General features: G+C 36.3%; 1 long non-coding RNA gene across 1 annotated transcript; it reads left to right on the top strand.

Annotated features, from left to right (window-relative positions):
• The first annotated feature begins 857 nt into the window (after window positions 1-857).
• On the top strand, window positions 858-8,902 carry LOC137626679 (uncharacterized). Its single transcript, XR_011041084.1, has 3 exons — window positions 858-1,015; window positions 4,872-4,960; window positions 7,597-8,902. It is a non-coding gene; the product is annotated as an uncharacterized lncRNA (long non-coding RNA).
• Window positions 8,903-12,423: the final 3,521 nt, after the last annotated feature.

Below are 12,423 nucleotides of genomic sequence, written 5' to 3'. Positions count from 1 at the left end.
CACAATTGTATCATGGTGATGGGCAGCAACTGGCGCCAGGATAAAGACGCTCGTGACGTCATTAGAGCAATGGCGTCCGTTTGTTTACGTCTCGAGTATCAGTAGTAGCCACGAGTGAGATTAGCTGTGGAACGGCTCCCAGCTATTCTCAGCCCTTACACACCGAAGCGTTAACCCTGTTCGGGGTGGAGATAGCTATGTGGCACGACCAGACATGCGTGTCCCCTGTTGTATTACGATGTCTTAAAGGGAAACCTTTGAGATACTCGCTCCAGAAGTTAGAATTCTGTGATAACCTGTGGTTAAATTCTCTGGGAATATCTTAGTAGTCTTATACCCAAGGAAGCTACCAAACAGGAACCTTCCATCAGGACGCCATGGCTATCTCACCCAAAAATAGATTTTTCGCTTCGCTCAAAATCCGTTATATATGATTCGAAATTTTCTTAATTATGTATAGCTTTTGCTAAACTATAAAGAGGCTAAAAGTAAAGAAGATATATAAAAATCTGAATGTTTTCCACCATAAAATTCCAGATTTTATAGTTATCGTAATATTCATAGCTCAGAAAGACATTCACAATTTGTTTGTTCCCCAAAGAACAAAATTTATAACACATACAAAAAAATATTTATTACAATCAGGTGTTTTTCTTTTAGTAACTCAAAGAATAATAGTGGCAGTCACTTAAAACTATTTCAATCAAGTGTTTGTGAATATAAAATGGGTCCTATAGCCGGTAAGACCTCAAATAAGCTAAAGTAAAAAAAAAATGGAAAGTGGTGCCATCTGTTGACCACAATATGACTTAGAAGTAACCGTTCCTGAAACCTTAAACGCATCCTTGGAAACCCAGCAAGTTGTCCTGCTTTCAGAGTTTGTTAACTACAGTAGCCAAAATGACGTTGTATAAAGTGTTTGTGATTTCTGTGGAGTACCTCAACTCGATTTAACTCTTTGATAACTTTTCGTGAGGAAGTTTCAAGATTTACTGAAGAGTGATGATAGCAGCACGTAAGTTGAGACCAGCTTTTAGTAAGAAGTGTTTGAACTTGGTGTTAGGAAGCCATCAGATTGCATTATCCTGTGCTTGGGTAGTTGGGAGAAATGAACGATGAAATACGGCTTTAAAAGCACTTTCTCATGTAACCTTTAAATAGTTCAATGACAATTTAAGTTTTGCCAATAGATTTTGTTGATCATTCTGGCATGTTACTATTATGAAATAGGAACTAGGAAGTTTAATAAACACAGTAAATTAAAGTTGTTCTCTTATGGCAATCATTATAGACATTAATTTCCCAATGATATTTTGAAAGTATTCCTTAACCTATGGGGCACATTTAAGTTTTGTTTGAACTAGGGAAACTATAAAATGTTGAGTCCCTGACTTTACTACTTTAATCCTTCAGAGTGTCTTTTGGTATAGAGTACTGGTAATACAAAATCCACAGTGTTTTATAAGGTGTTATGGTAATTATGCTTGGTTCTTGATATGGACTGCATCAAGTTTATTCTGTGCTTAAATGTCTAAATGAATTTTTGGAATCTACAATACTTTCGGTGGTCTTGGACCAGTAAGAAGTTAGAGGAATCTATTAGACATAAGTGGCCTGTGATGTATACTAAACAAACCTTCCTAGCTAACACTGAAGCCTAGTTAATTATATATTTAGGCCTAGTTAAATTCATAAACGATACATTGGTCTAACTGGTTATTGAGTATATATTCACATTAACAACATCCGAAGATGCTACATGGAAGTATTTATAACTTCTTAACACTTTTTCAGGCTAGATGGAGAACCTTAGGTTAGGTGGGGAATCTTGGGTTAGCTGTAATTCCTGTTTGTTTCCGTGGTAACATTTTTTTTTTTTTTTCAAGGATGGAAATAAAGTTTGGAATTGCGAATGGTGGCCAGGTCCTAATGTCAAATGAGCACAAAATTAAAAGCTCTATTTTAAGGGATATTTTGCAACAAAAGTTACTCGTTAGAAGGTGATAGGATCATTTGCATAATCATATATGTGGTCTGTATTAGTGTTTACGTTTGCTGGTTATTGGTGCATATCAACAATTTGAGTTTTTTGGGCTCGGGCCATGTCGTCGTGATGGAAGTTCCTTCATTAGTAGCTTCCAATGAAGGAACTTCCATCAGGACGACATGGCTACCTCACCCAAAAATAGATTTTTCGCTAAGCTCAAAATCCGTTTTGTAGTCACCCTTAAATTAAAGAAATAATTATAGGAGATTGCAGTGTGGAACTGGGTTTTTGGGGGAGGAAATAAACTACTGTACTGGTTTGCTCTAACGAGGACCCTGCTTAAAATAATGACAGGAAAGTAAGGCGAGTGAGAGAGGGTGTGGCAGAGTATATTTAGAATTAGCAGTACAATGACTTATGAACACCACTCACTAAGGGCTTGGCCAGACCAAGTGCGGCTAGCGGCGAGGTTAGCGGCAAGAGGTTCCCGCGTAAAATTGAAACCTTGGGTATCTTATGTAGGTGGTCAGATAGGAGGCGCGGGAAGCCTCGCGCCTCCTATCTGGCCACCTACATAAGATACCTAAGGTTTCAATTTGCCGCCATAACCTCTTGCCGCTAATTTCGCCGCTAGCCGCGCTTGGTCTGGCCGGGCCCCAAGGAAAACAATGGGGATTAAGAAGACCCAATATTGATTAGTTAAATTTCCATTGCACTAACCCCATAGAGAGGAATACAATCTTGGTGGTAAACTTTCCATTGGTTTAGACAAACTTTGAATTTTTCTTATTAGACCATAATTTTATAATTGTTTAAATGCTACTGCTCTAATTCCTATACCCCAGGAAGGGACTTTTTAAGATATCAGGATATTTAAACCAGAACAATTTTTGAATTGTGCATAAAGCATCTGGTTATTACTTAAATACAATGAACGTATTGCTTACGCTTCATGGGTTAAAAATCAACCTGTACATAATGCAAGTGTAGTTTAATGGGAATTACTCTAGTTAAAATAGAGCCATCTTAAGATTATTCTTAATTATACTTGGATAGAATTTGAGTATTTTGAAAATCCTTTAAAGTCTAATTGATTCAGAGTGCAAGGGCTACCATAGCCTTGCAATTATTATTATTATTATTATTATTATTATTTGCTATGCTACAACCCTAATTGGAAAAGCAGGATGCTATAAGCCCAGGGGCCCCAACAGGGAAAATAGCCCAGTAAGGAAAGGAAAGAAAAGAAGTAAAAAGTAAACATTTCAAGAGCAGGAACAACACTAAAATAAATACTTCCTATATAAACTATAAAAACTTAAACAAAACAAGAGGGGAAAAAATTAGATAGAATAGTGTGCTTGAGTGTACCCTCAAGCAAGAGGAGTGTATAGCCAATAAGAATTATTACATATTTAGTATTGCACTAAATCTTTGTTCAAGGATACTTTTTAAGAACTTCACAAGATAAATGCACAATGACAGACAACTACAATAATAAAAAAAATGTCCCCTTCATTGAGTGGATTGTTATAAACTGACTTTTATATAATAAATGTGCCAGCTTGGCTCTCATTAGTTTAATTAGTGGATAGGTGAATCTTAGCAGAGTAGTTCTGGCAGTTTTTGATGGAATTTAAAAACAAAATTGATAAGGCAATGTCAGTGCCATAACATACCATTGAAAGACATATTTTGGGAAGTTTACGATATACTAAGAGATATTGTGCACAGACTATCTTTCAAGACTTTAGCTCTTTTATATAAAACTTTAACTCTCATCAATCTGGATTAGCCCTATTCTTGCTATCTTTAAAGGCTGGTCCAGAAGTTTAATTGGTGTATTTATTCAAATTATAGAGAATCTTGGAAGCCCATCATCATCATCCATGTGCCGTATCTCCAAAGACGTAGGCAATCGTTGCTCGCTATTCCTCTCTATTTCCAGTTAACGGCAGCAACCGTGCTACAGATATTCTTCTAGTCAATCTCTTCACCATCCATGTATTTTTGTTTAGCTTATTAATCCTCGTTACTATGTCTTTTTATAGATTCACAAATGACCTTTATTTGAAATGAAATTACATATACCATAATACAGTGTAGGACTTTTTTTTTAGTATCATTGATTGTAGGGACAAACTTTTTATTGAGTCATGATTAGTAGGGCTAGAATACAATGGTGTCATTGCTAGTAGGGTTAAATTACTGTAGTGTCATTGTTAGGAGGACAGATTACTTTGGTGTCATTGGTAGTAGGGTCAGTTTACTGTAATGTCATTGTTAGGAGGCCAGATTACTTTGGTGTCATTGCCAATAGGGTTAGATTACTGTAATGTCATTGTTAGGAGGCCAGATTACTTTGGTGTCATTGCTGGTAGGGCCGGATTACTGTGATGTCATTGTTAGTAAGTAGGGCTTGATTTGTCTTTACAGTGTCATTGCTAATAGGGTCAGTTTACTTTGTCATTGTTAATAGGGCTAGATTAGGTCATTGTTATTTAGTAAGGTCAGATTTGCCTTAGTGTCATTGCTATTTGGGTCAAATTTGTCTTTACATTGACATTGCTATCAAAATTTTCTTGGCACTTTCATTGCCAGTATGACCACATTTGTCATTACAGGGTCATTTCTAGTAGGGATAGATTTTTTGACACAGCCATTGATAGTAGTGTCATTATTTCTCTGGTGTCATTTCTAGTAGGGCCGTAATTAAGTAGGTCAGATTATATCTTTACGGCAAGTGTCTTAGAACCAAAAATGTCATTCCTAGTAGAGCCAGATTATTTCCTGAAGTGTCATAGCTTGGAAGACCAAATTTCTTAGAAGACTAAATAGAAACTAATAGAAACTAGCCACTGCTTAAATGTTTTTTAATCAACAGCTGCAGTTCAGCCTGTCGTGGCAGCTCCCGTTGCAGCTGCTCCTGTTGTCGCGCCACTTTCAATCGGTGGGAATTGCCCAGCGTGCAATGTAAGTAAAATATTATTTTTATTACCTCCCCAAAGAAGTTGTGTTTTCACCTCACTGTCTTGTCTGTTTTTGTCACCAGCCTAACTCGAAGGTTACGGATGAATTTTTATGAATATTTCAGGATGTGTTGGAAATGGGCTAACTTGGCGATGAGATTTTGCCAGTTATCTGGATCACCAGGATTTTTTTTTTTTTGTAAAGGATTCTTTGCTATTACGAGATAGCACCAGTTTGGTCAAATAAATGAGTCTGGGGAAGGGCGAGATGGTATTAAAGAGGGAATGGAGCTGCCTTTGCAGAGATCTTCACTCTGTTTTCATTGTTGATTTAAGATGCTTAATTGGCCCTCATGACTAGCAGTAGGCCAATCTCCATGAATTAAATAAATTTCAATGAAAAATAAATTTCAATGATGCGATAATTTACTTGGAATCATTCTATTTCTGTTCAATTTATTCGCCATTCTTAATTTCTTTTCCTGGCTGTTAATTTGGTAAGGGCACATTTTATTATTATTTTTCTTTTTTGCGACTGGCCAATACTTGATCCTTTTCCAGCTCGCCACATGTTGCGCAGTCAACTCTTTCATGATTAGTGTACCTTCAATTTCACATAATTACTTCACCTTTAAGGTTCCTCTGGAAGTCTGCTGCTCCAACATAGCTGGTTGGTTGGTTCAGATTTTCCCCCGAATAAATCTAGACGGGCTCATTTACGATGAGTTGACAGGACTATAGTCTCCGAGCCCTAATCTTTCAGAAGACAACTTCCCTGCCTGGTTGTGCCAACCAATCGAGATGGTGATCCAGCGTATGGCTGCTGCCGTATGCTATTGACATCCATGGAGCCATGATTAAGAGAAAAATATACTTAGGTGCCTTAGTATAGATATTCTTCACTCTGGGGCAGTGGTAGAATCCAACCATAGGAACTAAGCCTTAATGCAATGTGGGACAATACCATAAACAATAGAACACATTCTACGTGGGTGCCAACTGGCCCTCATTGCCAAGGTGAAGACTTCGGAGAGGCAAAGGACAACGCCCTCCTGTGGGTTCGACATTGGTGTGACAAGATGTGAAGAAATAGTTTAGTTTTGTTTTGCATCTGATAAATGCTTTAGAATGTTGAATGTTTGAGAATTTGCGAACTTTGAGGACTGCATAACTTTTTCATTTGTTAAATCTTTCAATGTCTCTTCAATTCTTGCGCCGGCCTTTCTTACTCTCTTCACTTCTTTCCAAAACTTCTTCTTATTCTCTTCATATGACTGACACAGTCCCTGACCCCACCTCAGGTCAGCTGCCCTCTTTGCCTCACGTACCTTGCGCTTTACTTCCACCTTTTTCTCTCTATATTTTTCATACTTCTCTATACTATTACTCTGCAGCCATTCTTCAAAAGCCCTCTTTTTCTCTTCCACTTTTACCTTCACTCCTTCAATCCACCATTCACTGCCCTTCCTCATGCTGCCTCCAACAACCTTCTTGCTACATACATCACTTGCAATCCCAACAAAATTTTCTTTTGCTAACTTCCACTCCTCCTCTAAATTACCAGTTTCTCTTAATCTCGCCTCGTCATATGCCATTTTCAACCTTTCCTGATATTTACTTTTTACCCCAGGTTTTATTAGCTCTTCAACCCTCACTAGCTCCCTTTTACATCCACTGATTTTCTCTATTTTAATGAATTCATAATTCGGTTTGTTTTGATAAACCGTGCGAGTTATAAAAAAAAAATCTACCCTGTTTTATCTCATGTTTTGTGTTTTATAATTTAGTCCCTTAACTGCCACTTCTCTAGCCTGTGAACAGCTGCCCAGATTGGTTCAAGTCCATCCGCTGTTGCGAACCTTTTGCAGGATTGTGGAGGGGATCCCCAAGGTCATTAATTTGTTTGTTCTTCTCATTTTTGCTAGCATTTCTTGGATATGGGGTGGTTGGATACCAGCTATTTTGTATAAATATGGTAGAGGTGTTGATTTTAGGCTGCCAGTAATAATCTGACATGACATATTTAGCATTGGGTCTTAATGCTCATGGCATGATCTTATCCACACTGGTTCAGTGTAAAAAGTGCTAGGGCAGTTTCTCAGTCTCAAAATCTTCTCCATAGCTGGTGTTGGTGAGTCTGCTGAGGAGGTTCTTAGTTGGTATTTTGTTTGCTTTTGTATGCCCTTTAAAGGAGAGCGTTCTGTCAAGGGTGACACTAAGTATAGACTGGGTAGGGGTGATTTCCAAGTTTTTTTAGCACCCCATTTGATCTTAAGGCAAAACAGGAGAAAAATGCCACAAATGGGGATTAGTGTAAAAGTTCATGACATTTCTAAATCTTTCACATCTGTAAAATGTCTAAATTTCTCATTAAATGTGGAAATCAGAATTATATAGTATTAAGAATTAAACTTAGCATAATTATTATTTCAAGATTACTGATTTAAATTCCTATTGAATATTAAACTGAATTTATGTAGCCTAATGAATTTAGTTATGTCAGATTACAGTAACTAATTGTAATTTTTTTTATTAGTATTTTGTTAAAAGGTGATCCAGTATAGATTTTATTTTGAATATCTTAGATTCACATAGTTTTGGATGTTGAATACATTGTAATTTTATGTATCTTTCCTACAGACTGGCACCTTGCTGGACAAGATGAACCCCTGTGGATTAGTAATGGCTATCCTTTGTCCACCTTGTGGTCTACTTTGCCTTTTCTTTCTTTGGAAACTAGAATGTACTCGATGTGGCTTCCATAAAAGGAGATATTGCTGATGATGCTGTTTCCGTTTGTACAACGTCTATGGGGGATTCAGAATACTGGGTAGTTGACGGTAATATTACACTACAGCGACCCTTTTTTTGCAACGTTTACGGGACATTTGAAGTTTTGGGTAGTAATCGCTGATATTGCACTGCAGGGTCATTTTTGCAACTTCTACGAAGTGCTTGGTACTTATCGCTGATATTGCACTACTGTACAGCGCCCTTTTTGCAACGTCTGAGTCATGGAGCATTTTTGGGAGTTATCGCTGGTATTACACTACAGTGCCTTTTTTTGCAACGTCTACGGGCGATTTGAAGTGCTTGATAGCTATCGCTTACATTGCACTGCAGCGCCATCTTTGCAACATCTCCTGGGTATTTAAAGTGCTTGATAGTTATCGCTTACATTGCACTGCAACGCCATTTTTGCAACGTGTATGGAGGATTTAAAGTGCTTGATAGTTAGTGCTAATATTGCACTGCAGCGCCATGTTTGCTACGTGTATGGAGTATTTAAAGTACTTGATAGTTCTTGCTAATATTGCTCTGCAGCGCCATCTTTTCAACATCTCCAGGGTATTTAAAGTGCTTGATAGTTAGCGTTGATATTGCACTGCATCGCCATTTTTGCAACGTCTGAGGGATTAAGCGTTCTTGGGAATTACTGCTGATGTTGCACTTCCGGGCCCTTTCTGCAACGCTTACTTTGGATTTTTATTTAGTAATAATCAGATTTCGTTCTTGTATCAAGAATTATAGAGCTGACTTGTTCAGTCTCATATTGAAATCTTTTTGCCAGAGAACCTGAATCTAAGATCTTCATAGATATTCCCCGGTGAATGTGCGTTTTAGTACATTCCTGTAGCGTAATGTTTCAACTTGGTTTACTGAAAATATGGATCTACAGATAATACAGTTGACTGAAAATGCCGAAGTCAAATTATCTGTTATCCAGTGCACATATTGGAGATTAAAATTTTCCCTTAAGGCTTTAAATCTATTTTGTTATTCAGTAAGAGCCTAAAATGATTAATGTTAAGTTTTATTACTTTTTACAAATAGAATTTAATATATTAGAATGTTAAGTTGTTTTAAGGAAATTCCAAGAATTCTATCTAGTTATTAAAGGATTTGTGAAGCATTTTACTTGTTCTTAATAAAGTATGATTTTCTGTTTGGTGTATTGAACCTGGAACTAAACTAAAGAATTTGTAAGTGATTTTATTTCCTCGAAGGAAGTATTCAAAATTTTTAAGGTTAAATATTCTCTTGGGCAATCTTTACAGATGTAAGTTTTCACCACTTGCTTCATTAGAAAGTTCTTACGCTACGATGAAAATATGAATATGGGCTAAATTTAGGACAATAAAGATTCAGGGAATGTCAGGGTCAAGAGTGTAATACCTATAGGATGCCAAAAAAAAAAAAAAAAAAAATTACCTCGATAAATCATAATCCTACCCAAGTCTTGGAAGATGAAAGGTTTATTTCCCCCCCCCCCCCCCTCGAGATAAAATCTTGTAAAAGTGTATCTATAAAATGTGTGAGGATGTAATTGAAATATTTAAAAACATTCTTTAAATCTATTCATTAGTTTCATGTTAAAATGCTAAAATAATTCTAATTCTTGATATTCTAGTTTTTTTTTTTTTTTTTTTTTTTTTTTTTTTTTTTTTTTACTCCTGCCATTTGACTTGTATCCTTCCATATTAACATGCCAACTGTCTTTTATGATCTTGCTGGGTTAAACAATTAATTGTATGATCACCAGGTACTGTAATCTTATGTTTTTAATGAAGATATGTAATATTCAGTGGGTATTGCACTTAGAGAAGGATGTCACACATCAAGGTGTAGGTAGCTTGAGCATTTACAGGCAAGCCTGTCAATATCTATTAGAGTAGCTACCTCGGGTCTATTAATTCTAACTGCTTGGAGGAAACCTACTTTTGGCGTGGGACTAAGTATATCTATACAGATATACTTTTTAAGATAACTTTTGGAGTTTGTGAATGTTTTTGAAACAAGCTTCAGAGAGGCTATGATCTCGATGGTAAGATGTTTGTATCTGTATTGGACGTCCCTTGATGCAGTTTAATATAGATTAAGAAACCTAAGATCTCTTGCTGTTGGCTTAAGACCTGAATAGTGAATCTGAAGTCCAGAGTGGAGTCTATCAAAGAAACTCTACAATGAATGGGATAATGCCATTAATTACTAAAATATACATTTTAAAAGTCCCCTTTCCTAATCATTGTTACTTGATACTGCACCATCTTTCAGCAGGCATTGAACGCTATAAAATACATAAATCCTCATAAGGATAGTTTCAAGTTATCAGAATTTGTAACTTTGATAACTTTGGGGGTCCAATTATTGGTGAGACATTACATCTTCGCTGCTTTTAACTAACCTACTTTAAAGGCGCTTTATTTAGTCCAGCTGTTAAGTTCTCTCTACAATAAGTGAAATGTCAATAAAAAAAAAAACTTTATTTTTTAATGGAATTCTGGGCATATGCCCCTGGGTTAGGACCTGGAAGACCCCTCAGCGAGGTGAGACTTGTAGAACTACTCTATTGGCTTTATAAAGGAAAAGTAAAGAGGTTAGAGAGCTTAATGATAGAAAGGCAGGCAAGAAAGAAAGTCCTGCGTTGTGTAGTTGATCATGAAATTCTAGATCTGTTTGGTGTGGAGTATCTATGAAGAACATTTCGGCAAGGTTCCTGGTTCCTGATGGTTCACTTCGCAAAAATAAGTTTGCGGGCACTATCACCTTATAGATAGGTGCAAATCTTTTAAGCTTATTCTTATCGTAATTAAGCTTATTTTTCCTATACAATTAAAGAATTTCACTTGTAGTCACGTGTGTTGGATATGCAGACTTTAGTGTTGTCTTAACTTGCCCCGTGGAGAGTTGGTTTGTTTTGTGTGTCCATGGGTTAGGAAACCTGAAGAGAGTAAGATTTCCAATATATGGAAGTGTGATGAAATAAACCGATTCTCTAGTCTGTGAAATTGCATACAGGAGGTATTGTGCCGGAGTTTATAGTAGGATTAAGCGGCCCTGAGAACATTCATTAAGCTCCCACGAGACATCTGAATAATTGAAGATATTAAGTCTTTCAAGAGGAAACTGAAGACTTATTCTGTGAGTAGTTTGTCAGTGACGATATAACAGTAAATGAGCAATGTAATGTGGAATGTTGAATACTCTAAACGAACGAGATAAAATGACTGTGGAGGTCCTGTAGAGAGTGGGGTTCCCCTGCTGTATGGGACCGGAAAAAGCAGCCGTCAGATAAAAAGAAATGAAAACCAAAAATGTAAGTAATTTATTTGTAGATAATGTAGGAAACTGCAATGAATATGTCAATATGGAAGAAAATCTTATATTTTACGGATTGAAATAATCCCAAAGACAGTCTTGGCTCAATGTACCTGCTCTAACAACAGAGATGGACTCCGGATGTGAGATAGTTTTTAATTTTTTAAGATTTAGGGTTCTCACAATTCCTCCGAGGGCATCCCTGCAGAATCCATACATGCATAATTTTATACATGTTCACACACTGGAGGATCAGATAGTACATATGTTTAGGTAATGCTCATGATGAATTATGTAGGTTCCTAACTCCTTTCATCCCTTTTAGTCTATTATCTCGCATTTCACTGAAATTATTGAACCTGTAACCTCTATATTTGCTGCAGTTCATTCATGAGAAACTTCAGGCATTTTCCAAAAGAATGAGACCAACCTGTCCTCTCTAGGACAAAAATTAAACCTGTTAGAGCAATTTAAAAAAAATATATATAGCAAAATGTGCTCGAAATTTAACCTTATGGTGGGGGTAAAACGGTTAAGCAAACATAATTGAAGTATCAGGTATAGTCTATTCAAATCAACTATTTAACCCACTATATATCATTGGGAAAACGAGGACTTTAATTTCTCAATAAGAGAGTTTTATCAATAATACAAAGAGATTTTTGTAAAGCTCGATAAATTTCATGTTTCTAAACCCAACATTAGAAAAACTTGAAACGGATACTGCAACTTAAAAGCTATCGGTATTTCAGTATAGATATGATTGAGTGAATGCATTGGTAGGAAAATTTAGTCTAAGGACTCCTTTATAGTTCGATATTAAGATTCAGATATAATTAATCATTTTAGTTAATTGACGGTTCTTAGCCTCATGATCTATTGTCATTTATGTATGTACTGTATGATGAAAGAAATTGCATTCAACAACCGACCATAAAAAAACTATAAATGCAGCCCCATTATTCCATATATTTCTCTCTCTCTCTCTCTCTCTCTCTCTCTCTCTCTCTCTCTCTCTCTCTCTCTCTCTCTCTCTCTCTCTCTCTCTCTCTCTCTCTCTCTCTCTCTCTCTCTCTCTCTCTCTCTCTCTTTTTTTCGTTCTTATGCTCCTCATCGTTACTTGAACTGATTTCTAACTTCAATCATATCCTTTAAACATATATTTTCAATTTATAAATGTTTACTCTTGCACATATAGCCTACAGTACATGATTGGAAAACATAGTAGTTGATTACTTAACTTTCTGTAAAGAAAATTTACTATGCTATTATCAAGATTGACTACTGTAATTCTATCTACCACAATCTACTCAAAGTGCGAATAAAGAATTTACATAGCATATTAAACAGAGGAGCAAGATTGAGTAA

Source organism: Palaemon carinicauda, chromosome 34 (genome assembly GCF_036898095.1).
Source record: "Palaemon carinicauda isolate YSFRI2023 chromosome 34, ASM3689809v2, whole genome shotgun sequence".
In the NCBI taxonomy this organism is placed as follows: Eukaryota; Metazoa; Arthropoda; class Malacostraca; order Decapoda; family Palaemonidae; genus Palaemon; species Palaemon carinicauda.
This window is presented reverse-complemented; position numbering and strand designations above follow the sequence as displayed.